Raw genomic sequence first — 27,721 nt, 5'->3', positions numbered from 1 at the left:
AGAGTACCAATGCCTGAGATGATGGGGCGTCCAGGGTTTCCAGGTTTATGGATCTTGAGTAACAGATAGAATACCCCCGGTCGGGCTCTAGGGCTGTGTCTGTGTAGATTTGTTCCTGTGCTATAGCAGGGCGTTTCTTGAGCAGATGGCTATCCCTCTGATGTAAAATAACACTTGCCTCAATTGCAGAGAAAGAAACGCAGGACATCTGAGATAAATATAAGATCACTGACTTTTGGGAACAAGCATTAAAGTATATGGTTATGTTACATGCTCCTCCTTTTTCCTCCTTCACCATTAATAGTTATAGGTTTTGCTTTTACTAATATTGAATTGTATTTATTATTATTATAAACATAACATTAAATGGATACAATTAATTGAGTTTAGTTGCAGTTCTATCACCTTCCTTTGCAGAAAAGAAAGACAGTGTTTAGTTTAAGACAAGTGGTTCTCAGCCTTTCCAGACTACGGTATCCCATTCAGGATCTGATTCGTTGTGTACCCCTATGTTTCACCTCACTTAAAAACTACTTGCTTACAAAATTAGACATCAAAATACGTCACAGCACACTATTACTGAAAAATTGCTTATGTTCTCATTTGTATCACATAATTATAAAATAAATTGATTGGAATATAAATATTGTATTTACATTTCAGTGTATAGTATATAGAGCAGTATAAACAGGTCATTGTCTGTATGAAATTTGAGTTTGTACTGACTTGGCTAGTGCTTTTTATGTAGCCTGCTGTAAAACTAGGCCAATATCTAGATGAGTTGATGTGCCCCCTGGAAGACCTCTGTACACCCTTAGGGATACGTGTACCCCTGGTTGAGAATTACTGGTTTAAGGCATTGGGCTGGGACACAGGAAATCTGGGGTTCAGTTTCTGTTCTAGCACAGGCTTCTAGTGTGATCTGGAGGAAATCCTCCCTTCCTTTCGTAGGTACAATCTTTTGCTAACCTCATTGGTGTTTCTAAGGAGTCACTAATAATTTGGTGACAAGTGCCACAGAAATGCCTACAAATACAGTAAATAAATATATGAAGGAGGATGGGCTCTAACAGTAGTTGATATACTTCTGTACATCACTAATGCATCTATCACATATTCTTACACCGATATGCATTTTATTTAAAACAGACAAGCACAGGTCATGAAACAGTATTAACAGTCTTTATTGTATAAGCCCAGCTGTGATGCAGAGGCTTAGGAGAACTTGTAGACTTACAAAGCGTAACTCCTCTTCCACTAGGCAACACTAGTCAATGCTTGTAAGGACCTCGGCATTTAGTATGTGGTGATGACGACCTGGCTTGTGGTTTAATCTGTTTCATGGCAACTGGATCTGGTATAATCAATTATGGTGCTTTCCTGAGAATGTGTACAAAATGGCTGTCATCCCGCTTCGGAAAATAACGGCGCACAATGCTAGGAAAGCAAGGATACAAACATTAGAACTCCTAGTGGAAGACACTGGAGGGGATCATTTGATGAAGAAACAGACAAAAAAGGGGAAAAAAGTGTAATCCTTTTTAACCAAACAGAAAAGAAAGGAATTGATACTAAGACAGAAAATATCATATTGCCTCTATATAAATCTACGGTACTCCCACATCTTGAATACTGCGTGCAGATGTCATCGCTCCCTCTCAAAAAAAGATATTGGAATTGGAAAAAGTTCAGAAAAGGACAACAAAAATGATTTGGGGTATGGAACAGCTTCCATATAAGGAGAGATTAATAAGACTGGGACTTTTGAGCTTGGAAAAGAGATGACTAAGGGGGGATATGATTGAGATCTATAAAATCATGACGGGTGTGGAGAAAGTAAATAAGGAAGTGTTATTTACTCCTTCTCATAACACAAGAACTAGGGGTCACCAAATGAAATGAATAGGCAGCAGGTTTAAAACAAACAAAAGGAAGTATTTCTTCACACAATGCACAGTCAACCTGTGGAACTCTTTGCCAGAGGCTGTTGTGAAGGCCAAGACTATAACAGGGTTCAAATAAGAACTAGATAAATTCATGGAGGATAGGTCCATCAATGGCTATTAGCCAAGATGGGCAAAGATGGTGTCCCCAGCCTCTGTTTGCCAGAAGTTGGGAATGGGCAACAGGATGGATCACTTGATGATTACCTGTTCTGTTCATTCCCTCTGAAGCACCTGGCACTGGCCACCATCGGAAGCCAGGATACTGAGCTAGATGGACCTTTGGTCTGACCCAGTATGGCCATTCGTATGTAAAATCAATTTGCTAATCAACACATCCCACATTCTCAGAGGACCCTTCCCCAGCTCCTGAGGCTTCTGAATGTCACTCTCGTGGTCTTACTAGAATATGCCTGCACAACCAGCACTTCAGAGCACTCTGCTTTTGTTCAGGCTCCAGTGTTGGCTGACGGGTGTGGCTGGAAAATGCAGTCAAAAATAAGGAAGAGTCTTAAACTTTGCAAGAATCCAAATAAAGGATTAAAAGAAGGAGAATCCTATTTAGAAAATAACACACCATCCAACACAGAGATCCTATTGTGAAGGTTGGCCCGGTTGAGTCCTGTACAAGCTCCAGTGGCGAGGCTGCCCTTTACTGAGATTTCTCTGAAGCCAAGAAACTAAATCAGGAAGGAATTTTCTCCCCAGGTGAGATTTGGCAGAAACCAGGGGGCACAGGCTGCCTTTTTCTGCAGTGTGAGTGTGAGGCACGGGTCACTTGCTGGTTTGACCTAGTGTAAATAAATGGTGGATTCTTGGTAACTTGAAGTCTTTAAATCAAGATTTGAGAACTTCAGTAATGCAGTCAGAGATTATGGGTCTATTACAGGAGTGGATGGGTGTGGTTCTGTTGTCTGTGATGTGCAGGAGGTCAGACTAGTTGATCATGATGGTCCCGTCTGTCCTTAAAGTTGAGTCTATGAGTCTATATGGATAATGATTGCAGAGGCTTCCCTACTGTACACACAAAAGCAGCCAAAGCACAGATATGTGCAGCTGGGCATCACAGAAACAGGAGTATGTTATCATTAAGGCTACGTTTTAGTCACAGGTATTTTTAGTAAAAGTCATGGACAGTAAACAAAAATTCATAGCCCGTGACCTGTCCATGACTTGTACTATTTACCCGTAACTAAAACTTGGGCCAGGGCCTGAAGGTGCTCAAGGGGCGAGGTGATTTGGGGGCGCTGTGAGTGCTGGGGAGTGGCCCATGACCCCTGTTGGTGCTGGGAGAAGAGGGGGGCCGGGTGGCGGCGCGTGGCCCAGGACCCCTGCTGGTGCTGGGGGAGGCGGCGGGGCTGGTAGGCTCCCTACCCAGCTCTGTGTGTCCCTACAGCTCTTAGGGGGAGGGAAGGCTGGGGGGCTCCACGCACTGCCTGCGACGAGCTCCGGTTCTGTAACTCCCGTTAGCTGGGAGCCGCAGCCAATGGGAGCTGCATGGACAGTGCGTGCAAGCAGAGACAGAGCGCAAAGCCCACTGGCCCTTCCACCTAGATCAGGAGTTACAGGGTCATGCTGGCCACTTCTGGGGAGCCTCCCCCCAGGTAACCGCTGCCCCACATCTCAGCCTCCTGCCCCAGCCCTGAGCCCCCTCCCACACCCAAACTGCTACTGCTGCTGGCCCAGGGCTGCCCGAGTGTATGGGCAGCCCCTCAGCCAGCAGCACCGGCTGTTGCGAAGGTCACAGAGGTTACTGAAAGTCACAGAATCCGTGACCTCCATGACAGACACACAGCCTTTATTATCATGCCACGCACAGGACGCAGTCTACTTCAGTTCCTCCACAGGAGTTATAGCCATGGTCATTGTCCAGGCTGCAAATCCACTCCCACCAGCCCCGCAAAGTTTTCATGTCCTGGAACAGGACATCAGCATCCGGGCACACAAGACAGTTTATGCCATGGAACCCTTCATAGAGTGTACTGCCCATGCTGTTCCCTGCTGAGGGAGAGTGTGTTACCTGGAACTGGCTGGAGCACCAGCAATATTAGAATGAGGGACTGCAGAGATTTCCTGCTTAGCTTTCCCACTCCCCAAAAAGTGTTTTCTCCATCAATTGTTTCACTTGCCCTTTCCTCTCTTTTTAGCATATTTCCCTGGGGAAGACGAGAAGCAAAAGACTGCAGGAGCAAATGTTTCCATTTCAGGGAACACTTTGTACCAGTGCAGAGAGACCTTCTCTCCTTTGTCAAGCACTGACTCTGAAATGCCAGTCACAGGAGTAAATATCACCAGGAGAGCTAAGTTTACAAACACCACCACCTAAACTGGCCTGCAAAATGTACATATGCACATGTGGAACTATGCATCTGTGAGTGTAAATATACATTATCACACACAAACCAAGTAATTATACAAGGAAACAGGCACTTTGCATATGCAAGCACTTTTACAAGTGCACAATTTCCAGTATGGCACATGCACGTGTATACTTGCTCATCTGCACATATTTTGAAGCTGTAACTTACTTGTAGCACCTATTATTCTTAATGACACACTAAGTCACCTAATTGCTTGTGAAAGTTTCTGGATGCACATCATAGAGATATAATCCTCTGTTAAACCTATACTCAAAGTAATATGGCATGTGGAAGTACAAATTTTCCCACATAGTTGCAACCCAACCTGGCCAGGTAGTACCACCAGAGGACAGAATATTCTGTGTACCTATGTCACAGTTGTCCTCTCTTCTGGGATTGCCATCACAAAGCCAGTCTGATGTTATTTTTGTGATGTCCACAGAAATATGAGTGAGACCACCAAATAATTTTACGTATGTTTGTGAGCAGCTATCAGATGGCAACAACTTGTAGACACTATCATGCTCAGTAGATTTGAACTGGTGACCTACCCTTCCAGGGAAGTACTCGATCTCCCATTGCCTATCTCTTAGCTATCCATTCCCCTTTTCTCCAGGCTTTTTAACAGCATTAAAATATGATTTATGGCTTTGTTTTGAAATGATTACTCATCTTTAAAGAAAAAAATGTTGTTATACCTGCAGGCTAAAGAGCCTGAGCTAATTAATGCTGCAACAATTTTCAAACTTTTCTTGTATTAGAAATGAACTTCAGTTAACAGGATTTTGGAAAGCTAATGGGGTGGAGGTAAGGCCAAGCACAACACTAATGTAATCTTCCTCTGTTCCTGTTGTCTCATTTGTTAACTGTTGTTATTATGACTTGGGTCAAAATACTTGAAAGAAATAACACTTTCCTCTGCCAAAATACTTTAGCAGTAACAGACAAAAAAGAAGACAAATCAGGATGGGAAATCCTAGCCCTAACAGTTATTTCTCCCCCTCATTTCTCTCTTCTGCACTGGCCTTTGTGAGAATGAATGCACAAAGTATATATATATTGCAACACATACCTTTTTATTCTCAACTCCTCTGTTGGCTTAGATTCCTGACGTTCGGGGAATGTAAATTAAATACAATCCATGTTGTTATTACATCTACCTTTCCTATCGCAGGCTTGATCCTTGATGTGTTGGTGTACATGTACCATGTATGCTAACCTTTTTTTTTTTTTCTTCTGTCCGTAATCCTTTCCCAGTAATTCCACAAGATATCCATAATGGAATTGTCAATCAGAAGTGAGCCAAAGGAAAATGCTGTCTGAGTACAAAATGGCCTAGGCAGACTCTCAACAGTGTAATCCTGAGACAGACCCAATGGCAACTGCAAAGCTGCTGTAACAACTGGCGCCAGAGCTTGCCAAGGAGTCAGTTGCCACCACTAGTAAAATGTAATCCATATACTGATAGCTAGATCCTGAAAAAATAAAGGAAGAGGAACAGGCTGTGAAAGGCAAGTAGCAATAGAATATGGGGAATCTTGTTTAACTTCAGATTAAATCTTTCTGCTAAATTTCATGGTTTTTTCATGTGAAATTGTTTCTTTATGTTAAACAAATTCAGAACCATTTTCATGCATTCCCTGAAATCCAGTGATATAGCCTAATGCGGTTGGAGAGCATTTAATCACATTGCAGCGAAACAGACATTGTAAAATGAATGTAATTGTGGAAATACCCAGTATTTGGGAAATTGTTTTTCTGCTTCCCATACCTGTATTTTCCTTAAAGTAAAGGTTTTATATGGTCCAAAAAAATAGCAAGAATAAAGTGGCACTGATAATGGCAAGCCCCAAGCACAGCCTTGCATGCATCAGCCCTTCAGAACAATTACTATATTTTTTTACAAGACTGAAGATCTTTGCATAACAGCAAGAAATGGCATTTTCTGAGAGTATGGACTCACAGAGCATATACACCATGTGGAGGACTTGCTTTTATATAACTACTGTATGGTTTTTATGAACAACAGAAAATGTGCACCTTGGCTCAGATTTATGAAATGATCATTTGAGATGACCATTTATTCAAAATATGAGTGTAAATATGTTTTGTAAGCAGGACCCCTTTCTATAGAACATGCGCTTATAATTATAACATTTATTTACAAACACAGTATATTGTCAATTCACAGGCAATTAGTAGTAACAGACGACAGTCATGTGGTTTACATCATCTCTCTGAATATTCTGAATCTCATAACCTCTTGTTTCAGTAAGATCAGTCTTTGAGGCTAATCTCTCCCACATGAGCAATGCTAAAAGATTGTCTTCGCTGTGGAGCACAAGAGAAATTGCTTAAGTAAAGGTAGTGACTTTCTCAGATAAAGGCCATTAAGTAAGGCTGTGTACAAATCTGACACTTTATTTTGTTGCCTTTGACAGTCCCTCGGAAGGATTTAAGAGAACAAGATCTGACTAAAGCTTTCAAAAATTCGTTGCGGAATATTTGTTAACCTTGCTCTCTGTGATTGTTGTAGAACAAAGATAATACTCTTCAAATGGAGATAAATTACTACCTTTCAAAAGATTATCACCAATCTTAATCAAGTTTGCTCGTACAGCTGAACAACCAGTGACCTTGTTATTTACACAACAAACATGTCTGCTACTTTATGTTTATAGGTAGTACATTTACTCTAACTACCCTGCCCAGCATGGCTCCATGGATTTGTTACAGTTAAAACTTTTATACGTAAGTTAGCCGATTCATCTGGTTTGGTAAGAATGGGAAGATTGAACAGACAGTAACTAAATATTAAAATTGGTTTGGTTTTGGTTTACCTATACTAAAAAAAACCCCACCCCCAATTAGGTATTTCAGCAGCCTTTTCTTATATCAGAACATGTTGACTTGGCAGAATTATGTTTTAGGGAACTGGCACATCAGTTGATGATGCCACCGTGCTCATTTTCTGCAGATATGTTGGGGGTGGAAATTAGAATGGTATTAATTATTAAATTATGACATTTACTCGTACATCCTTAATGGCTGTGCCAAAAGAAAACATCTGTGGGGAGTGAGTATGAAAATCTGGATTGTTAGCAGTTTGGAATTAAGCTTCCCAAGTTTAAAAATACAGTCTTTCAGGCTAAGCACTTAGTTATTCCACAAACAACCTGACCTTTATTGGAATGAGTGCCTCTCAATGTCTCACAATGGCCCACCAAGGCAAGAGATCAAGCCTGGGGTAAAGCAGTGGCTTCTTGTTCTCTGTAGAAGCCTGTGCCCCAGTGCGCAGTGTTTGAGAGTGCCGTTCAGAATCAACCATAACATGAAAGGGAAATCAAAGCCACTTTAAGATAAGGCATGCAGCATTATAGGGCTGGCTGGAAAACAAAAATTCTGTTTCATGAAAAATGTCAAGGTTTCAACATTTGGTTTCATCCCACATGAAAATGAGACCTTTCAAAACTTTTCATGAAAAAACATGAGAAAGAAACCCACAGGAGCCAACAGTCCACTGGTTAGTCCACTCACCTGGTGGGAGACCCAGCTGCAAGTCCCTCTAATTTGGTGCAAGATCTTGAATCTGGGTCTGCTGTATCCCAGGTGAGTGGCCTACCCTCTGGCCTCTTCGCTTCTATGAATGTAGGTGTCTCTCTCTGACTTTGATCAGAAAATTCATCTGGGCCTGAGAACACTTTTTGATGAATCAGCATTTTTGACCAAAAAAAAGTTTTGTCAAAAAATTCCCAACCAGCTCTATGGCTTTACTGCAGGTTCAGACAATGTAATTATAAGAACGTTCTCTAGAGTTTTTATGTTTCTTGGTTTAATATCAGTTGTTTTTACTGAGTATTTTTTAACTGTTGACCCAATGCCAAAAGCTGATGAGTGCTTCCAGGATCTCATTGGGATTTCAGGGTGCTCTGCACCAAGGCTCTAGCAAGGGCCAGTTAAGAGGTGGAAAAAAACCTTCGCTGTACTGTTCTCAAAATTGGGACAAGGGAGAATGAGAAACATTTTGCCATTGCAATGGAATTTGATGAAAGTTTCAGAGCTGGTAAAAATATGGAGCAGCTGAAATGTTTGCAAAAATTCAAGGGAGAGAAAATTTTCTTCAGGGCTCCAGGCGTCTATAGAAAACATTTAAATATTTTAAAGTGTATTATGCTCCTTAGGGCTCTTCCAGTTTTTATTGTTCTCCCCTGACGCGGTGTGGTGTCTCCTAAATCCTGCACTGCTTGTCTGAGGGCTTAGATCCACCCACTAATGCTCACTGTACACTTTCACTACAGGGTTGGGCCAAGGAAGGTATTAATAAATAACTGTACTGATTTCCACTTGTTCGATCACCTCTGTGCTGCACTGGTTGATCATCCTAGTAAGTGGTTAATCCTGCAAAGTGTTTTTATCTACTGGAGCAAAACCTGGGCTTTTAATGTGACTTTTGTAAAACGAGTCTCACGTGATGTTTTGTTAGAGAGAGGAAAAACGCTGCTTTAATCATATGGCCATGATCTGAGCTTCTCTTTCTAACAAAACATCACATGGATCTCACTTTACAAAAGCAACATGAAAATCCCAAGGCCAGAGCTGTTTTTGTGAATTTTACACAATTATTTGCAAAACCACAAAATAGTTTTTAAAATGTTTAAAACTTAAAAACTAAGCACCTTCTATCATTTACTAGGCATTTTGAGCCTTGGGTCCAGCTGAGCTCCACCTGGTGATGGACTAAAGGTGGGAACAAAGGTAGCTGTGAACCAACTTTGTCTGGTCTCCCCGCCCAACCCACATTGATCCCTCAGGCTGCCAGGGTCAATTTGTTAACAGAGTTGTCATGCTTATGAGGATCACTGGAGCACATAATCCCAAGCATGCCCTTATATGCTCCCTATGCCAAGGGCCTGGGGTTGGGTTGGTGGCATACAGCCAGGCACAACAGCTTTACACCACATGGTGGAATCCTCAGCTGCTCTATTAGGCCAGGGTTAAGTCTTCATCACACTGCTTGAGCAATCCACAGCAGTCTTAGCATGAGGCAGAATCCAGCCCAGTGGTGGGCAAATTGCGGCCTGCAAGCCGCACGCAGCCCATCAGGGTAATCCGCTGGCGGGTCCCGAGACAGTTTGTTTACATTGACCATTCGCAGGCACGGCCACCTGCAGCTCCCAGTGGTCTCAGTTCACCCTTCCCGGCCGATGGGAGCTGCAGGAAGCGGCACGGGCTGTGGGGACGTGCTGGCCACTTCTTCCTGCAGCTCCCATTATTTTGCATAACCAGGCCCTGCTGCACTCCTCAGGGGAGTGGAGGTGGGGCAGGGGCCCTGGGCAAGAGCCGGAGCAGGGGCTGGAGCAGCGTGCAGCTGCACAGGGCACCAGGAAATGTGGTGCCCCAAATTTCCTGGTGCCCTACACATCTGCGTGCTTTGCGTATGGGTAAGGATGGCCCTGCCCATAGTCCCAAATTTTCAGTGGGCTCCCGCTAGTACACCTGCATTTCATACACCTACACATCCAATGGTGTATGTGAACACTCACATATGCCTATGCAAGCAGGAATATGCAAAGTGTGTAGCTAGGCACACAAATTCAGGTTTTTGCATTCTTAAACAGGTGTGCACAAAAATTTGGCACATGCACAAAGCATCTGCTGAAAGCATGGCTCCCGTTGTTTAATTTTAAAGAAAGCCTAGGCTTAGAGAGAGAAGCTATAAAGTTTCACAAAATAAAACAGCTGTTTTTGCAATCAAAAGCACAATGGGCACTATGTGGGAGCCTCTGAGGGTCAGGCCCAAAATTTGCCAAGAGTTGCTAGTGAAAAGTGAGATTTTTCTTGTGTTTGCAGATACTGCTTTGAAAATTTCATTAAGCCATCTTCGCACCTCACACTCCAAAAGTTCCAAACAGTATTATCCTCTGAATAAAATAGCTGTGACAACCAAAAAGGTTCATTTTGTCATACATGTCCAACTGCAACCATATTGGGGAGGGGTGTGCTTGTGTGCATATGCGTGTGTGTAAGCTTTCACCATAAGGTCTATTGGTGTCTGTAGCATTTGAGACCTAAGATGCTATTCGTGCAGAAAGAAGAGATAGATAGACTCCACTTCTAATAAAACAGCCATTTCAGCAGAATGTTTGTCATTTATAGGAAAAACATATTGACTCTCTGCTCCCAGTTTCTGCAGTCTCACTCTTGCCAGTTTCTTTGTCTTTTCCGGCCTCCTTTTCTTCAGACTCCTAGCTCTAAAACAAGGAATTCTGTAAACTAATAACAATAACTATTCTATCATTGTAAGTCAGATCCTCAACTGGCCTAAATAGGGATAGCTCTGTGGCTTTCTTTTAAAAAGTCCAACAAACAATTGCATGTGCAAACATGTATTCAGTTAAAGCCATTGTGCAAGTAAGCTAAGTTTTAGCAGGTGCAAATGGCGAATTATGCATCTAGCTGGCCAACTGCATGCATAAAGACCCAATTTACACATGCAATCATGGTAACTGAGCAAATAAATTAGACAAGCAATTGCATGCACATTTTTCATGCCCTAATTCACGTGACCTTTTCAAACTCAGGCCTGAAACGTCAAGGAACACTGTTTGTTATAAAACTCTGGCTTTTTAGCTGGTTTTACTACTACTCTGTGGTTAATCCCAGGACTCCGAAGGAACTGCTGGTTGCAGGATGACATGCTAGTTTTATCTAGCATGCACATTTTTCTTTTTGCATAACTGTACATTAGATGCAGTGAATCTATTGCCGTAGTACCCTGGTGAGGAAGGAGCCCATAGCTAAACAGCACCACTTTCTTGCAAGGCAACCATGAGATACATGTTCTATGTAAGCGATTTTCTATCAAATATTTTTAGACTGGTTCTTGAAACCTAGGCACGGCTCTGCCTTGTGGAGGGTTTTTTGTTTACTTGGTTTTTGCTTCCTTGTTTACTTCTCTCCATCTGTTCAGTGTTTTGCTTGTGTTTTTCTGTCTGCATATTGGTGCAAGAAAAAAGGTCCTTCCTTTCTCCAGCTCTGTCTTTAATCTTTTTGCACCATGACTTCTGGGCACTACTGTTTTTTTGTTTAGCATACAAACGGTTGGGCTAATAATGAGCTGGAAAGATAGCTAAATTATGTAGAATGCCTACAGATTCTCCACTGAAATTGGATAATAATTTAGTATAGATTTCCGTTTCCCTGCAGATTGAGTTAGGCCCCCCTCTTCTTGGTTTCAAAGGTGCGGAAGATAAGGTATTACTCCATGACTAAAACCATTGTCAGATTCTCACCATTCATATTTGAAACTTTCACAATGGGCACAAAAGGTATAAAAAAAAATACCAACCTGTAGTAATTTAAAAGCCTGTGGGTGTTTGTGAACAAGGTGGACATTATCATTCTATAAAGCCTCCTTGTGTTTATTATGATTTTTGTTCATTGGCCATTGCTCTTGATAATTCCACATGGGCCAAAGAAATAACTTTGCTGATTGTGGCAGCCTACTGTCTCCCAGTGGTATAAGCAATAAGAATGCCTGTGCATATTCTATCTGCTTATAACCAAACTGATCGTAACAGTCCTAGCTGAGGCCAACAGAGACTTTTATCTGCTTGCCCACAGTTCTTCATATACTTAGCAGAAAGCATGTCTACACACAAAACTGATTCTTCCTTCTGAACTTATTAGGCATGATACTATCATTCATTCTAGAAGATAATGTCTTGCAATAACATTGGAGTAATCAGAGGGGGATTAGACATATAAATAGCACCATAATTGTATTCCTTGTAGTCAAAGGGTAACATTTTCAAAAGTGCTTAAGTGACTCATTGAAACTCCATGGGACATAGCTTCCTAAGCATGTAAGGCAATTTTGAAAATGGGACGTATGCTCCTAAGTCACTTAAGCATTTTGAAAATTTTAGCCAAAGGTCTTTTCCTAGAGTTGCACTTCTCTGCCCCACTGCCACCCTTATTAGGGGCTTATACAATTAGAGGCTCATCTTTAATTTACATTGGTGTCTCCTCCAGGCTCCTGGTGGGGAAGCTACAGTGAGGAGAGACTAAAACAGAGTATCTTCTGGCCACATTAACCACACTTTCTTCCCGGCCAGCACAACTACCTTTGGGGCTGCACTAGACTCGTGGCACCACTGTAGACACTGTTCCTCCGCAATGGACTTTCTGCTGCCAGGAGCCCGGTGCCCAAAACAGGGATCAATCTACCCCAAGTTTTTTATTTATAACTGCTGACAGCGGTTCATCAAGACACAGAGAGAGATAGGGTCTAATCCTGTAGCCTGCCCCCTACTCATGTGTTGACCTGAACTTCCTCAAGTGATATAAGAGCTGCAGTATCGGGTCTGCTATGAACAGACAAGTAAAACGAGTACAATGCAGAAAAGTGTGTTGAGAATATACTGGCCTGATGGTGCTCTCATTGAAGTCAAAAGGAGATTTAGGAAATAGGTTCAGGATCTATGTAAGCAATTCAGTAAATTGTTATCACACTCAAGACCTTATTGATGGGTAAAATAGTGGTGATAATTTCATGTGTTTTGACTATTTTGGAGTAATGTGATAACAATACATCCTAGTAAACCAATAGCACATGTCTCACTCATCTATAGGACAGGTTTCAGAGTGGTAGCTGTGTTAGTCTGTATCAGCAAAAAAAACGAGGAGTCCTTGTGGCACCTTAGAGACTAACAAATTTATTTGGGCATAAGCTTTCATGGGCTAAAACCCGCTTCATCAAGTAGAGGAGTGAGAGTGTAGTCGAGTCCATCACAGGAGTACTAACAAACCAGGGAAGCAGTGACAGAGCCAGAGTTAATTGTAGACTCATGAGAGTCCTGAGGGCTGGTTCACAAGACATTTACTCAGGAAGAAAAGGATAAGGGAGAAAAGCAGGAAACTTAGTGGGCTGCTAAAGAGGTCATCAAAGCCTTATCGAGTGAAGAGGATAAAAATATCCAGAGAGCAACTAAAGGGAATGAAAGAACAGTGAAAGGAGAAAGATTTATGGAGGCATTAATATTATAGTACCTCCACAGTTAAAGTTGGATTGACTTTTTAAGTTAAAGTGAGGTTTACATCAATTTGTTAGGCTAAAGAACAAATGTGGATCAAACCAAAATTATATCACTTACTCTTAGGATAATGATTCAATTTACTGGAAAGTTACAAGTAAATCCCTGAAGGAAACTGAGCAAATACTTTTCAAAATTACCTTGATCTGAAGGAATTCTGAAGTGTCTGAACATTTCTTTGTGTCCCATACATATTGAAAACTGAGTCAAATTATAACTCAACTATAACTACTTGTTAAATAGTGTCCATCACAGACTTTTGCACAAGCTACTTAAAAAAAAAGAAGTAAATACAAAGGTAACATTATTCTAACTAGTGCACAAGAAACCATCATTTCAGTCACTGAGGGAAGGGGGAGAATCGTGCCATTGGATAGCTTTTCTAGTAACACCTATCTTCTCATGCACACACTGAATGAGCAGACTAAAGCTGATGCAGAAACTTAAACACCGTCAGATAATATGTTTCAATGACACCTGCTTTCACACACCAAGTAGAGGAGGTTTGAAGTTCGTGGATGACTTTACTCACTTTTGGAAGGACATCTCATTGACAGCCATGTATACAACAATACTGCATGAAGAATAAATTGTGTATGTTTCACTGCATGACAACCAACCAAAGCAGCAGAATAAACTAAATTTAATGAGAGGAAGGTTTAGGAGACATCACTGAAAGTCAATGGAAGGCAGGGATCCTGGGACCCTTTTAAGGGGAGATTTTTGCAAAGGTACAAAGGGAGTTATTTTATTGACTTTGGGTGTCTGACTCCCACTGTGCCTTTGAAAATTTCCACCTTTAGCTCTGCAAGGCACTGGAAATCAGAGGAAGGCAAGATCCTGGCTTCTCTGGCCCGAACAAGTGTGGACTTTCTACATTTGTCAGGAGCTACTGTGTGATGACAAGCCCAGAGGGACAATGCTCCAATGCACGCTTTTATAAAGTATGTATTGGAACATTGCTCTTAGAATTTTTAAGTCTTATAGTTGCTCATGTCATGTATACTTTACAGTGTCTTCACAGATGCTACTTATTCGGGTGAATAGGCATGAAGACAGGGAGCGTAAGGACAAAGGAGAAGATGTGAAGCAGGGAAGAGCTGTGTTTCAGGAATCAGAAAGGGGAGCAGAGGCTCCTAATGGGCACTTCAGTCTTTCAGATCCCTTGCTTCCCAACTCTTGGCTATTTATATTTGTACTTTTTATGGAATAAAAAAGAATACCTTTCCTTATGCAGTTGTGGCCTTCTCCATCTTAACTCCGTGCCATGCCGCAGCTTTCTCATTTTGCCTCAGGGCTCCTGTTTCATTGCTGCTACGGATAAATTAGAACCTCTGTGGACTTTCTAAATTCCATATATTTGGGCTCTGTATACTTGGTGACATAAGAACTGGGGCACTGTTCCCTGTTGACTTCTTAAGATCAGCAGCAGCACTTGCAGCCTTTATAACAGTGTTTAAGAAACTACACGCTATTCTTTGAAAACAAAGCAAAACAGGGAAATTCATTAACAAACTTTAGTTTTCCATTAAAGTTGCTAAACAACACTAAAGCTGTCTTAATTGTAGCATTGCTTGAGATATCTACATTTTAATTTAAGTAACATAATCTTAATATTAAAGATTAGCAACCTTAAGGTTCATGAATTTAGCAACCTTAAAATCAACAGACTTTGTAGATTAATCTAGCTATATGCTAATCTGCAGTTACGCAGGGTACATAATGAAATTTCCCTCCTTTGATGATGATAATACAATATCTGGCTATTATATAGCATTTTCATCAGTAGATCTCAAAAGAAGGTATAAACATAATTAACTCCATTTTACAGATGGGGAAACTGAGACATAGAGAGGTGAAATGACTTGCCCACACTGTCTTTTGATTCTGGTATTTATTTCATTGTGGAAATCCTGAGATAATAAACTGAATTTAGACACCAAAATAATAATTTTGATGCACTTCCTACTAACAACGATCTGGCACTTTTTGAAGTATGCATGTAGCTGAACAGGTCATTTCTATTTCAATCCACATGTTGCTGATGGCAGTTGAGCTGCTGATCCTGTATTCTAGAGATGACAGAGATAGATCAGTGTGAGATTATGTTGTTTATTAAAATGCTTCCTGAGGTATGCTCTTAGAAGTTGCAGTCTTTTCTAAGTGATCAGAAGTAGTGGGTCTCTTTGAATTACAACTGTGAGAGCCAGGATTGATGACAGGCTGTTTTAAAGGCGATCTCCTTGGCAATTAAAAAAGACTAGGAGGTTGTTGGAAAGATATTATTGGAGATTTAGGGATCAGCCACATGCAGATTTTAAACACTGCTTTCTGGAGTCATTCTGAATGGGGATTTAATTTGGTAATTGTTCCATAGCTAGCTGTAGTTTGATAAAAATCGGCCACAAAAGCCAACTTGTGGGTAAAGTAGTCATCCTCTTCTTTCTTTGTCCACTGCATATTACTACTCATCTGGGCATGCTGTAAAGTCCTTATATTGCAGTCCGTTAGCGAGGTTGGAAGTTTATAGGTGAAGGAGCTGGAGACTGAAGGAAGATTTAGGTTGGATTTTATGGCATGGTATTGTTAGGCAGTGCGCCTTCAGGGTTTTGTGCGAGAGTCTATTAGCTGGGAAAATGTATAATTAGCAATTTGAAGAATCAAGGTATTTTACTGAAAAATGTTAAATTTTCTAATGATGAGCTTGACATTTTATGAGGCTCCCAGAACTCTGGATTGGTACCTGAAAAAAAAATGAAAGAGACATGTTTCAACAATAAAAATTGAATTGCAAAATTAATGCAGATTTGGGTCAAAATGTTTAACACTTTTTCAAGAACTTCATTACTAACGCTTTTCTTGACAGATTTATTCCTTTATCAAGTATTTATTTGCCATATTTTACTCTCTCGCATTTCCATACATTCTGTATTGCATATATTTCCATATATACATAAACAGAGCACATCTTATAGAATATTGGTCTTGATCTGACTCCGAATGAAGTTGATGGGACTTTTGTCCCTGATTTCAGTGGGAGAAGGTCCATTATTTTTAACTGTTCTCAGTGTGCTATGTGCGAAGTTTGTGATTGTTGAAGATATTAATTTAAATGGGCTTCATTGTAGAGAATGGTGCATAGGAATGAATAATACATTTTCCTCTCTGCAAAGTTCTATGGTATATGGCTATCCATTGCTCTATCTAATCTCCAGACACCAGCAATGTCCAGCAGTGTGGCCATGTGAACAGAGCACTGGACTAGGGCTCAAGAGACCTGGATCCTATTTATGGCTCTGCTACTGGCCTCCTTGGTGGCAAGTCATTTTGCCTCATCCGTGACATGAGAATAATGACTTACCTCCTTTGTTAAAGTGCTTTGGGATCTAATGGTGAAAAGCATTATACAATAGCAAGGTATTATTATTAGGGAATTGCATTTGTAAATAATACCTTACCATATCTTGCACAATTCTTGCCTTCCAAAAATACTACTGTCGAAAATGGCCACTGAACTTGTTCCTTATCAGGTATGTCATACCAATAGCCTCTGCTGAGTCTTTGTACATCAAGACCACAATTTACAAAAGTAACTTGTCATTTTGGGACTGTAACTTGAGACATTTTAAAGGGGCCTGATTTTCAGAAATTGGTGTTGAGCACTTTCTGAAAATCAGGCCCTTTAAAAGAATCTCTGGTTCGGCAATCAAAATGGGTCATCCAAAGTCACAAGTCACCTTTGAAAAGCTTGGCCTAAATACATCCATGTGACAGTTATAGTGCCTTATCAAACCTCTTCAGTGCATTCATTTATTCATGTTTTGCGTAGGTTATCCTTAGTTTAGTTAATTTTGAAAGGAAAATTCTGGAAAGAGATTATGGATGTATGTCAGTATCTTCACTAAGTTATGGTTGTCTTACCTAACATAATAGGAGTTCATAGAGTCTTTTGTCTTATGAATTTAGCCTAACATACAAATTCTGTAACTTGGATGAGAAAGGGCCCAGTTAATATTGATTTGTAAATAATTTACTAGAGGTGGTAGTTACATGTATTTCTCTTTATGTATTATTTCTCATCTCTTTGGAGGTGATGAGGTCATTTGGCTAAATCCCTCTTTAATACAATAGCCTCTTTTTAATTCAGCAATAGTACCTGCCTGAGCCCTGGTTTACACTACGGGGTTAGGTTGAATTTAGCCGTGTTAGGTCGATTTAAAATGAATGCGTCTACACAACCAACCCCGTTCCGTCGACCTAAAGGGCTCTTAAAATCAACTTCTGTACTCCTTCCCAGCGAGGGGAGTAGCGCTAAAATCGACCTTGCTGGGTCGAATTTGGGGTAGTGCAGACGCAATTTGACGGTATTGGCCTCCGGGAGCTATCCCAGAGTGCTCCAATATGACCGCTCTGGACAGCACTTTCAACTCTGATGCACTAGCCAGGTACACAGGAAAAGCCCCGGGAAATTTTGAATTTCATTTCCTGTTTGGTCAGCGTGATGAGTTCAGCAGTACAGGTGACTATGCAGTCCCTCCAGAATCACAAACGAGCTCCAGCATGGAGCAAACAGGAGACACTGGATCTGATTGCTGTATGGGGATAAGAATCTGTGCAGGCTGAACTCCAATCAAAAAGAAGAAATGCTAATATATATGCCAAAATTGCACAGGGCATGGTGGAGAGAGGCTACAAGAGGGTCACACAGCAGTGCCGCATGAAAGTTAGGGAGTTCAGGCAAGCCTACCAAAAGACAAAGGAGGCAAATGGTCGCTCCATGTCAGAGCCCCATACATGCCGCTTCTATGATCAGCTGCATGGCATTATGGGGTAGGGGAAACCTATCACTACCCCACCACTGTCCATGGACACCTGCAAGAGGAGAGTCTCAAGCAACAGGGAGGAGGATTTTGTGGAAGAGGAGGAGGAGAATGCACAGCAAGTAAGCGGTGAATCCGTTCTCCCTGGCATCCAGGACTTTTTCATCACCCTGGAGCCAATACCCTCCCAAGGCAGAATCCCCGACCTGAAGCTGGAGAAAGCATCTCTGGTGAGTGCACATTTGTAACTACAGGTACAGGGTTTAAAAGTAATAGTGTTTAATGTTTGGTTTGCCCTGAAGCATTGGGATGCATTCATGGCCAATATAGCTACTGGAAAAGTCTGTTAACATGTCTGGGGATGGAGCGGGAATCCTCCAGGGACATCTCCATGAAGCTCTCCTGGAGGTACTCTGAAAGCCTTTGCAGAAGGTTTCTGCGGAGGGCTGCCATATTTTGTCCTCCACAGTAGGACACTTTACCACACCAAGCCAGTAGCAAGTAGTCTGGAATCATTGCAGCACAAAGCATGGCAGCGAATGGTCCTGGGTTTTGGTCGCATTCAAGCAACATTCGGTCTTTATCTTTCTGTGTTAGCCTCAGGAGAGTGATATAATTCATGGTCATCTGGTTGAAATAGGGGAATTTTTGAAAGGGAACAGTAAAAGGACCCCGTTCATGCTGGGCTGTTTGCGCTTGGCTAAAAGGGATCATCCCGGAGAATAGCCACATGGCGTGGAGAGGGGTGAAGGATTCATCCCAGAGAATAGCCACGCGGTGAGGTGGGGGGAGGTGTGTGCTGCACATCTACCTGAAAACCGCAGCCTCCTCCTTTCAAATGTGAAACCCAGCCAGCATTGCTTGCTATGGGAAAGGAGGGCGCTGCAGTTTGAAACCATTCCCACATGTTATGAAGGCATAAGAAGCCAACCCTGTGTACCCTTTGGCTTACCATGGCTGCCTGGAAACCGAATTCTGTTGTGATGTGTCACCATACCGGCAGGCGCTCAATATAAAAGGCAAAATGCGACCTTGTACCTAAAGCACATGTGCTGTCTGCTGTGAATTGCTTGATTCACTGTGAAAGAGTCTCCCTTTTGTTCTCAGAAATGTATCATCTTAAATTTTACTTTCCCTTTTTATCCCTCTGCAGGTGCAAATGTTTCTATGCTCCCCCTATCATCTCTGTCCCTGAGGTTATTGCAGATTAGAAGGCGAAAAAAATGCACTCGCGATGACATGTTTTCCGAGCTCATGCAGTCCTCTTGCACTGATAAGGCACAGTTTAATGCATGGAGGCATTCAGTAGCAGAGGCCAGGAAAGCATTAAGTGACTGCAACGAGCAGAGGCAGGAGGCGATGCTGAAGCTAATGGGAGAGCAAATGGACATGATGCATCTGATGGACCTGCAGGAAAGCCAACAAGAGCACAGACCCCCACTGCATCCATTGTATAACCACCTGCCTTTCTCCCCAAGTTCCATATCCTCCTCACCCAGACGCCCAAGATGTAGCGGGGGGGAAGGCTCCGGGCACCCAGCCACTCCACTCCGGAGGATGGCCCAAGCAACAGAAGGCTGTCATTCAAACAGTTTTGATTTGTAGTGTGGCTACAATAAGCAATGTGGCTTTGTCCTTCCCTCCTCCCCCACCCCACCCCACCCGGGCTACCTTGTCAGTTATCTCACTTTTTTTTTAATGAATAAAGAAAGAATGCATGGTTTCAAAACAATAATTACTTTATTTCCTTTGCCAGCTGTGATTGAAGTGGAGAGGGTGGCTGGCTTACAGTGAATTAAAATCAACAAAGGGGCAGGTTTGCAGCAAGGAGAAACACACACAATTGTCACACCGTAGCCTGGCCAGTCATGAAACTGGTTTTCAAAGCCTCTCTGATGCACAGCACGCGTAGCTGTGCTCTTCTAATCACCCTGGTGTCTGTCTGCTCAAAATCGGCCGCCAGGCGATTTGCCTCAACCTCCCACCCCGCCATAAACGTCTCCCCGTTACTCTCACAGATATTATGGAGCACACAGCAGGCAGCAATAAAAATTGGAATGTTGGTTGCTCTGAGGTCTAACCTAGTCAGCAAACAGCGCCAGCAAGCTTTTAAACATCCAAAGGCACCTACCACCATTCTGCAACATCCTACCACCAACATCCTACCACCATTCTGCACTTGCTCAGTCTATAGTTGAACTGCTCCTTACTATTGTCCAGGCTGCCTGTGTACGGCTTCATGAGCCATGGGAGCAAGGGGTAGGCTGGGTCCCCAAGGATAACTATTGGCATTTCAACATCCCCAGTGGTAATTTTCTGGTCTGGGAAGTAGGTCCCTTCTTGCAGCTGCTCGAACAGCCCAGAGTTCCTAAAGATGCGAGCGTCATGCACCTTTCCCGGTCATCCCACATTGATGTCGGTGAAATGTCCCTTGTGATCCACCGGTGCTTGCATCACCATTGAGAAGTACCCCTTGCGGTTTACGTACTGGTTGGCAAGGTGGTCCGGTGCCAAGATAGGGATATGCGTTCCGTCTGTTGCCCCACCACAGTGAGGGAACCCCATGCAGCAAAGCCATCCAGTATGACCTGCACATTTCCCAGATTCACTACCCTTGATAACAGAACATCAGTGATTGCATTGGCTACTTGGATCACAACATTCCCCACAGTAGATGTGCCCACACCAAATTGATTCCCGACTGAATCAATAGTCAGGTAGCAGTCAGGTGTTGCAAGCTTCCACAGGGCTATCGCTACTCACTTCTCAGCTGTCAGGGAAGCTCTCATCTTGGTATTCCTGCGCTTCAGGGCAGGGGAAAGCAACTCACAGAGTTCAAGGAAAGTGGCCTTATGCATGTGAAAGTTTCGCAGCCACTGTGAATCATCCCATACCTGCAACACTATCCGGTCCCACCAGTCTGTGCTTGTTTGCCAGGCCCAGAATCGGTGTTTCACAGTATCAACCAGCCCCACTGCTGCCATGATGTCCCAATTGCCATAGCCCGTGCTTTCAGGAACGTCTGTGTCCATGTCCTCCTCACAGTCCTCCTCGTGCTGGCATCTCTTAGCCAGGTTCTACACATACTACAGGATAATGCGCGAGGTATTTACAATGCCCACAACAGCAGCAGTGAGCTGAGTGGGCTCCATGCTTGCCATGCTATGGCATCTGCACGGATAACCCAGGAAAAAAGGCACAAAACAATTGTCTGCCATTGCTTTCACGGAGGGAGGGGAGACTGACGACATGTACCCAAAACCACCCGCAACAATGTTTTTGCCCCATCAGGCATTGGGAGCTTAACCCAGAATTCCAATGGGCAGCGGAGACTGCGGGAACTGTGGGATAGCCACCCACAGTGCACTGCTCCGTGAGTCAATGCTAGCCATGGTATTGAGGACACACTCCGCCGACTTAATGCGCTTAATGGGGACATACACAATCGACTGTATAAAATTGATTTCTAAAGATCAATTTCTATAAAAGCAACGTAATTCTGTAGTATAGACATAGCCTTAGTCACCTAGTTTAATGAGGCTATCAGTACAAAATCAAGATCATTTATGACTGCATTTCTTCCTTTGGAAGGATTATCCAAAGTAAAGTAAAGACATGGTGAACAATCAATATATCTATTTGAAGCAGCAAGTTTTCCAATAGTATTTCTGTTTCTTTCTTTCTTTCTAGCTAGGTTCTTACATACTAAAAGTATCACTGTGGTATCTGAGCACCTGTGCATCTTACACAGTCAATGTATTTTGTAGACAGAAGGCCTGAAAGGATCAGGTATCTTTTTATAATAGAAATAAGAGTAAACACTATTAATCATAATTAATTATAACTAATTAATTAATTATATTATATTATATTATCTCTATCTCTCTCTCAATTTGGCCATTTTACCCAGCTCCTTATTAGTGTAGGATTATTTCCTGTGCCATATTTTTAGTGCATATTTTCTTTCATGTGATCTGTGCTTTATGTCAATATGGTCTGCTTGTATTTAAAGAAAGAGCAGGAAGAATCAAAGTTTCCTTTATAACACACCAGAAAACTACACTAGGCTTTGTCCTTAGTGGTGAAATTTACCCCCAAATTCCCATTGCTTCAAACAAAATAAGTCTTTGAAACACTGGGACCCATAAATAAAGCAGGTTTCAGAGTAGCAGCCATGTTAGTCTGTATTCACAAAAAGAAAAGGAGTACTTGTGGCATCTTAGAGACTAACAAATTTATTTGAGCATAAGCTTTCGTGAGTTACAGCTCTCGTCATCAGATGCATTCAGTGGAAAATACAGTGGGGAGATTTATATACATAGAGAACATGAAACAATAGGTGTTACCATACACACTGTAAGGAGAGTGATCACTTAAGGTGAGCTATTACCAGCAGGAGAGCTGGGGGGGGACGGGACTGGGGAGGACCTTTTGTAGTGATAATCAAGGTGGGCCATTTCTAGCAGTTGACAAGAACGTCTGGGGGGGGGGGGGGGGGAATAAATAAAGCAGTGGTGGCTAGAAAAGTTTATACCACCAATTTGATTAGACTCCTGTCTCAGCAAGATTCACTAAAATAGTTCCAGTCACCACAGCTGAGTCTTCAGTATAGTTCCCACAATTTCAAATGCCAAAGTGGCTGAAGCGGTGTTAAAACTGGTGGGAATTTTGTGGGAATTTCGCCCATTGTGTACACAGCCTCTGTGCCAGATCCTGAAGTCCTTATTCAGTTTTGTCTCGTCCTTAATTGGTTTCAGTGAGTTTTGCCTCAGTAAGTACTTTAGGATTTGGCCCTTTAAAATCATATTTATTTGTGATTCTTAAACTTTGGGTGCTAATTGTACTGTATTTCCTATAGTTTCTAAACAGAGATTGAGCCAAATTCTGCGGATTTTTTCCTCCTGCCTTTTAGCAGTAATTCTGCGTGTGTGGGAGGGGGAAAACTTTGTTTGCTCATTGTGGTTGATAATATATCTTTCAGTTCTTTGGTGATAGAGTGTTTTCAGCAGAATAGTGCCTAATACCAGGTGTTCCGTGGGATAGAGACATTGTATTCACATTTTGTTTAGTTGAAAACCATGGAATAAAGCTATGTTTGCATTTTACAGCTGAAAACAAAGAGTGAAAAGTGACTGCCTTCAATGTGAAATGTGGAATGAGGGAGGTTTTGTTGACTGTAAAGAATGTCACTACCAAGTTTCTTAATCCTTTGTCAACACTGAGCTAATTCAGCTTTCATAAAACTAGGGAAGGGCAGTGAGTAAATAGATCATTCTTCTAATACATTCTTCTAATATCAAACTATATTACCATTAGAATTTGCAGCTTCATCTATATAAAGGGCTGGCTTTGATTTATTCTTTATGGGGAGTTTTTTTTATAAACCATTGGCAGATTCTGCTTTAAAAGATATACAAGGAAACAATGGAAGGTGACTGGAGCGAACATGACACATTTTGCAGTGATCCCAACTATGCAGTAATAGCAATTACAAACTACACCACCAGAATGGGCAGTACAATTAATACCATTAAAGTAATTAGGCCTGGCAGCTGTACGGTCAAATAAAGGTAAGTTTGTAACAATATGCCAGCAGAAAATTACTGACATTTCCAACTAAATTATATTCTCTAAATTGTTGTCTTAATGCTAAATAAATAAAGTTATGCTAATTAAGGGACTGATTACAGACTGAAATTAACACAATTACTTGTTCGACAGTCTGCTAGGGTTAACATTCTTTAACATAATTAATAGCTTTTGCTCACTGTATCTGGCTATACATTGTGTATCTCATTTACATGCCTTTGCAATATGCTGACAGTGCTAAATGTCTGAGAAGACAGATGTCCTCCACTGGAGGAAAATGGTTCTTCTTGTTATAATGTTCATAATGGACATGGTTACTGTACTGTTTTATTAATAATGACCAGAAAAGAAATGTGAAAGAGAGAAGCTCTGTGCTGTTTTTGGTCCCCCCCCCCCTCCTCAGCCCCCCCCAAGTTTTGTGTTCCAAGCCTTTCCTGGAGTCAATGTGAAATGTAATTGCTCTTTTGACCTCTATCTTCTCTCTCCCCAGGTCTGAGGAAGAGCTACACTGGTTGATTATTGCAGGAATGAAAGGCACTCTGACCTTGTCGACCGAATGCCTTGCTGCTTTCAATGTTGCCCATTATGCTGAAGGCAGGCAACTCCTGGAGAGAGACTGGAATCTACAGGAGAGCAGCAATCTGGGCAACCTGCCAGCAAAGGCTTCATCATCAGGAAGTCAGGCCAAACAGCTCAGGCAGCTAAGGAAAAGGGGAGGGGGGGAGAGTATATCAAAACATTGTTAGCACAGCATATAAAGAGCTTTCAGATGCTGATCACAGATTGTTGCTTCATTAATAAGGCTTTGTATCATACACCTGAACTGAAAAGTAACTGTGAAGCATACAAAGAAGAGGAGTACAGTAACCAGTTTCCTGCAGTGGAATGTGGCAGTCATTAAAAAGTTCTCCCAATAATGGAGAAATTGTCCATGTATAGGGATCAATTAAAAATAGTTTTCTAAGAGAAAATGGGTTAATTATTCAGTTACTGCATTTGTGCTAAATCAGAAAATATACACCATAAAATTTTGCTAGATTATTTTTGGAGGTGCGAGGGAACTGCATGGTGAACACACTCTCCCTGTATATTTAAATTAAACCCTAAACCCTCTTGAATTTGCAGTCATAGACATTTATTTCATTAACTGAAATGATTTATTAGTACTGTGAATATAACTTTTCCTGCTCTGATCCAGCCAAGGGTAAGATGTCTAATTTGACCTGAGAATAGGTTTGGAGACTTGGAAGAATTTGTTGAAGGACATTGACTATGCAAAATGTCTCCCTTTTAAGCTCAGCCTTCAAAATAAAGATTTAAATAAGAACACAGAGACTTCATGTTTAAATTTAACCTGTACCAACCACCCAGGTTAATAGCATCTGAGAGTCATTACTGTTTGAAGGCTATCTTATGCCACATACAAAATGAGTTGGTGGTCTCAATTCAGTTCCTGGTAGCAAGTGTCTACATCATGAAAATCACTACCAAAATTTAGACAAATAAACACCCATGTTACTAGTTTCCTCCAACTGAGCAGATGAGCCATGGAAACTAAACTACTCTCTCACTACTAGGGCTGAAAGCTTCTTGACACATTGGCAGGAATGAGGCAGTGCCAAGACCTTCATATCTCATGTGACATTCATGTATCTGGCAGCCCTGTCATGCATTCCCAAGACCAGCTTTATCCTCACACATCCTTCTGGGCTGCAGCAGTAGTTGCTCCTCTAGGCCACCAAGGGACTTCAGGAGTACTTGCTATGCATGCAGCCATGTGGCTGATCTGCCTCTCCTCTTGCTGATCCCGTTGCTTGATCCCAGTAAGGAAGGAGCTGCTGGGAGAAGCAGCAGGTTCAGAAGGTGAGGGGTCTCAAAATAGGCCTCCCCCCATCTCCTCAGCCAGATTCAGCCACCCAGGGAAACATCATCCCTCAGAGAGCTCATAAACACGCCCAGACAGAACCCATCACCTACCTCAGCACCCCCATCAACCTCCTTTTCACCTACCCACACATGCCAGCCATCACTGCCAAGTTTTATGCAGCTCCATGTCCTATCCCCATCACTGCTTGGGCAGAGTATATAGGCCAAAAGCTGAAGTCTATGATTGTTTTCAAATTAGCTCATTACATAATTTGCATAAATGTTATATTTGGAACTGCACAAGACTTGGCAGCTATACAGTTTGTCATGGTGGACGTCTTCTGTAGACAAAATACTTATGTCACAGGTGGCAACGAGCCAGCTATCATGGGCATTAAATTATCTTTTTCAGAAAAGAAGGAAGAAATTAGACCTATCAGTATTCACTATTCATAGATTAATAGATTATAAGGTCAGAAGGGATCCCTGTTATCATCTAGTCTGACTTTCTGAATAGCACAGGCCATAAGATTTCCCTAAACTAATTCTTGCTTGAATTAGAGCACATCTTTTAGAAAGATATCCAATTTAAAAATTTCCATTGATGGAGAATCCAACTCAACCCTTCTAGAATATTCCAATGGTTAATTACCTTCTCTGTTAAAAATTTGCACCTTATTTCTAATCAGAATTTCTCTAGCTTCAACTTTCAGCTATTGAATCTTATTTCATCTTTGTTTGCTATATTGAAGAGTCCTCCTTTATCAATCTTTGTTCTCCATATAGGTACTTATAGGCTGTGACCAAGTCATCCCTTAACCTTCTCTTTGTTAAGCTAAACAGATCCAGCTCCTTGAGCCTTTCACTACAAGGCACGTTTCCCAATCCTTCTTTGTGGCTCTTCTCCAAACCCCATCCAGCGTATCAATATCCTGCTTGCATTGTGGACTTCAGAACTGGAGACAGATTCCAGCAGTAGTTGCACCAGTGCCAAACACAAGAGGTAATATAACCTACTCTTATTCTATATTGCTGGGTTTATGCATCCAGGGACGGCACTGCCCTTTGGCCACAGTGTTACACTGGGTGCCCACTTTCAGCTGATTATCTACCATGAATGCCATGTCTTTTTCAGTGTCAATGCTTCCCAGGGTAGAATCCCCTCGCCCCCCATAAGGATGACCTTCCTTCTTTGTTATGTATGGCTTTAAAATATGGCTAGCCCATTGCTGTTTCTTTGTTGCTATGAAAGCATTAGTGCTGTGTCAGTGAAAGAGGACATATTTTAAAGTAACAGGTCTAAAGAGCCTAAATGTTCCAAATACCGGGCCATATACTGTGTCTGATCCCTTCATACAACTACAATTGAATTCATTAGGAGTTGTTCCACAGCTCAAAGGCATAGTTTCACCATTATTTTAAGATAGAAACTAATACTGAAGAGGTTCCTGAATTTGATCTTTTCTTTTTTTAAGTTCCTTTTTCCTATGTCCTTTAAATCTAATGTTGGAGCCTCTTGAGGTAACACTAGAATGGGATCATAGTCCAAACACGTATTTGGCACAGGCCATTGGCATAATGAGAATGAAAGAAAGGTGAACATGAGTCTGACAAGCAAACAAGAGTAAAAACATGTTTTTCTCTTAGACACCTACAGAGCCTTTGTGTGGTGTGGTATGGGGGGAGGGTGTGTGTTTTTGGGGTGTTTTCCCCAGAGTTCAAATCTCTGGCAAACAACTTGCTGCAGCTCAAGTTAGTTTGTTTGGAGAAATCTAAAAAGGTTAAGCCAACTAACCCCATGAGACAAATGGCTCAAAGGTATTTGAGCCCTGTGGAGTCAAAGTATTAAATAAGTTGTACATTCATACTATGCAGGTTCTTAGTTTTCACCGTTTTCAGCTAAAGGATGAAGTAAAGTAAATCAACGTCAGATAAAAGAACATATCAGTAACTTGACACAACATCTGTAAAATAGAAAATAATTGTTTTCAGTAAAAAAGCTCATCATCTAGAAACCAGTAAAACAGGTTTTCTCATACAAACATTTG

General features: G+C 41.8%; 1 long non-coding RNA gene across 1 annotated transcript in view; it reads left to right on the top strand.

Annotated features, from left to right (window-relative positions):
- Positions 1-24,661, top strand: part of LOC141988205 (uncharacterized) — a 135,293-nt gene extending 110,632 nt beyond the window's left edge. Inside the window, exon 4 of the long non-coding RNA XR_012639698.1 lies at positions 24,298-24,661. This is a non-coding gene — a long non-coding RNA (uncharacterized LOC141988205). The remainder of the gene's footprint in view (positions 1-24,297) is intronic.
- Positions 24,662-27,721: the final 3,060 nt, after the last annotated feature.

Source organism: Natator depressus, chromosome 5, assembly GCF_965152275.1.
Source record: "Natator depressus isolate rNatDep1 chromosome 5, rNatDep2.hap1, whole genome shotgun sequence".
Lineage (NCBI taxonomy): Eukaryota > Metazoa > Chordata > Testudines > Cheloniidae > Natator > Natator depressus.
Note: the sequence above shows the minus strand (reverse complement) of the source record. Positions and strands in the feature narration are given on the sequence as shown.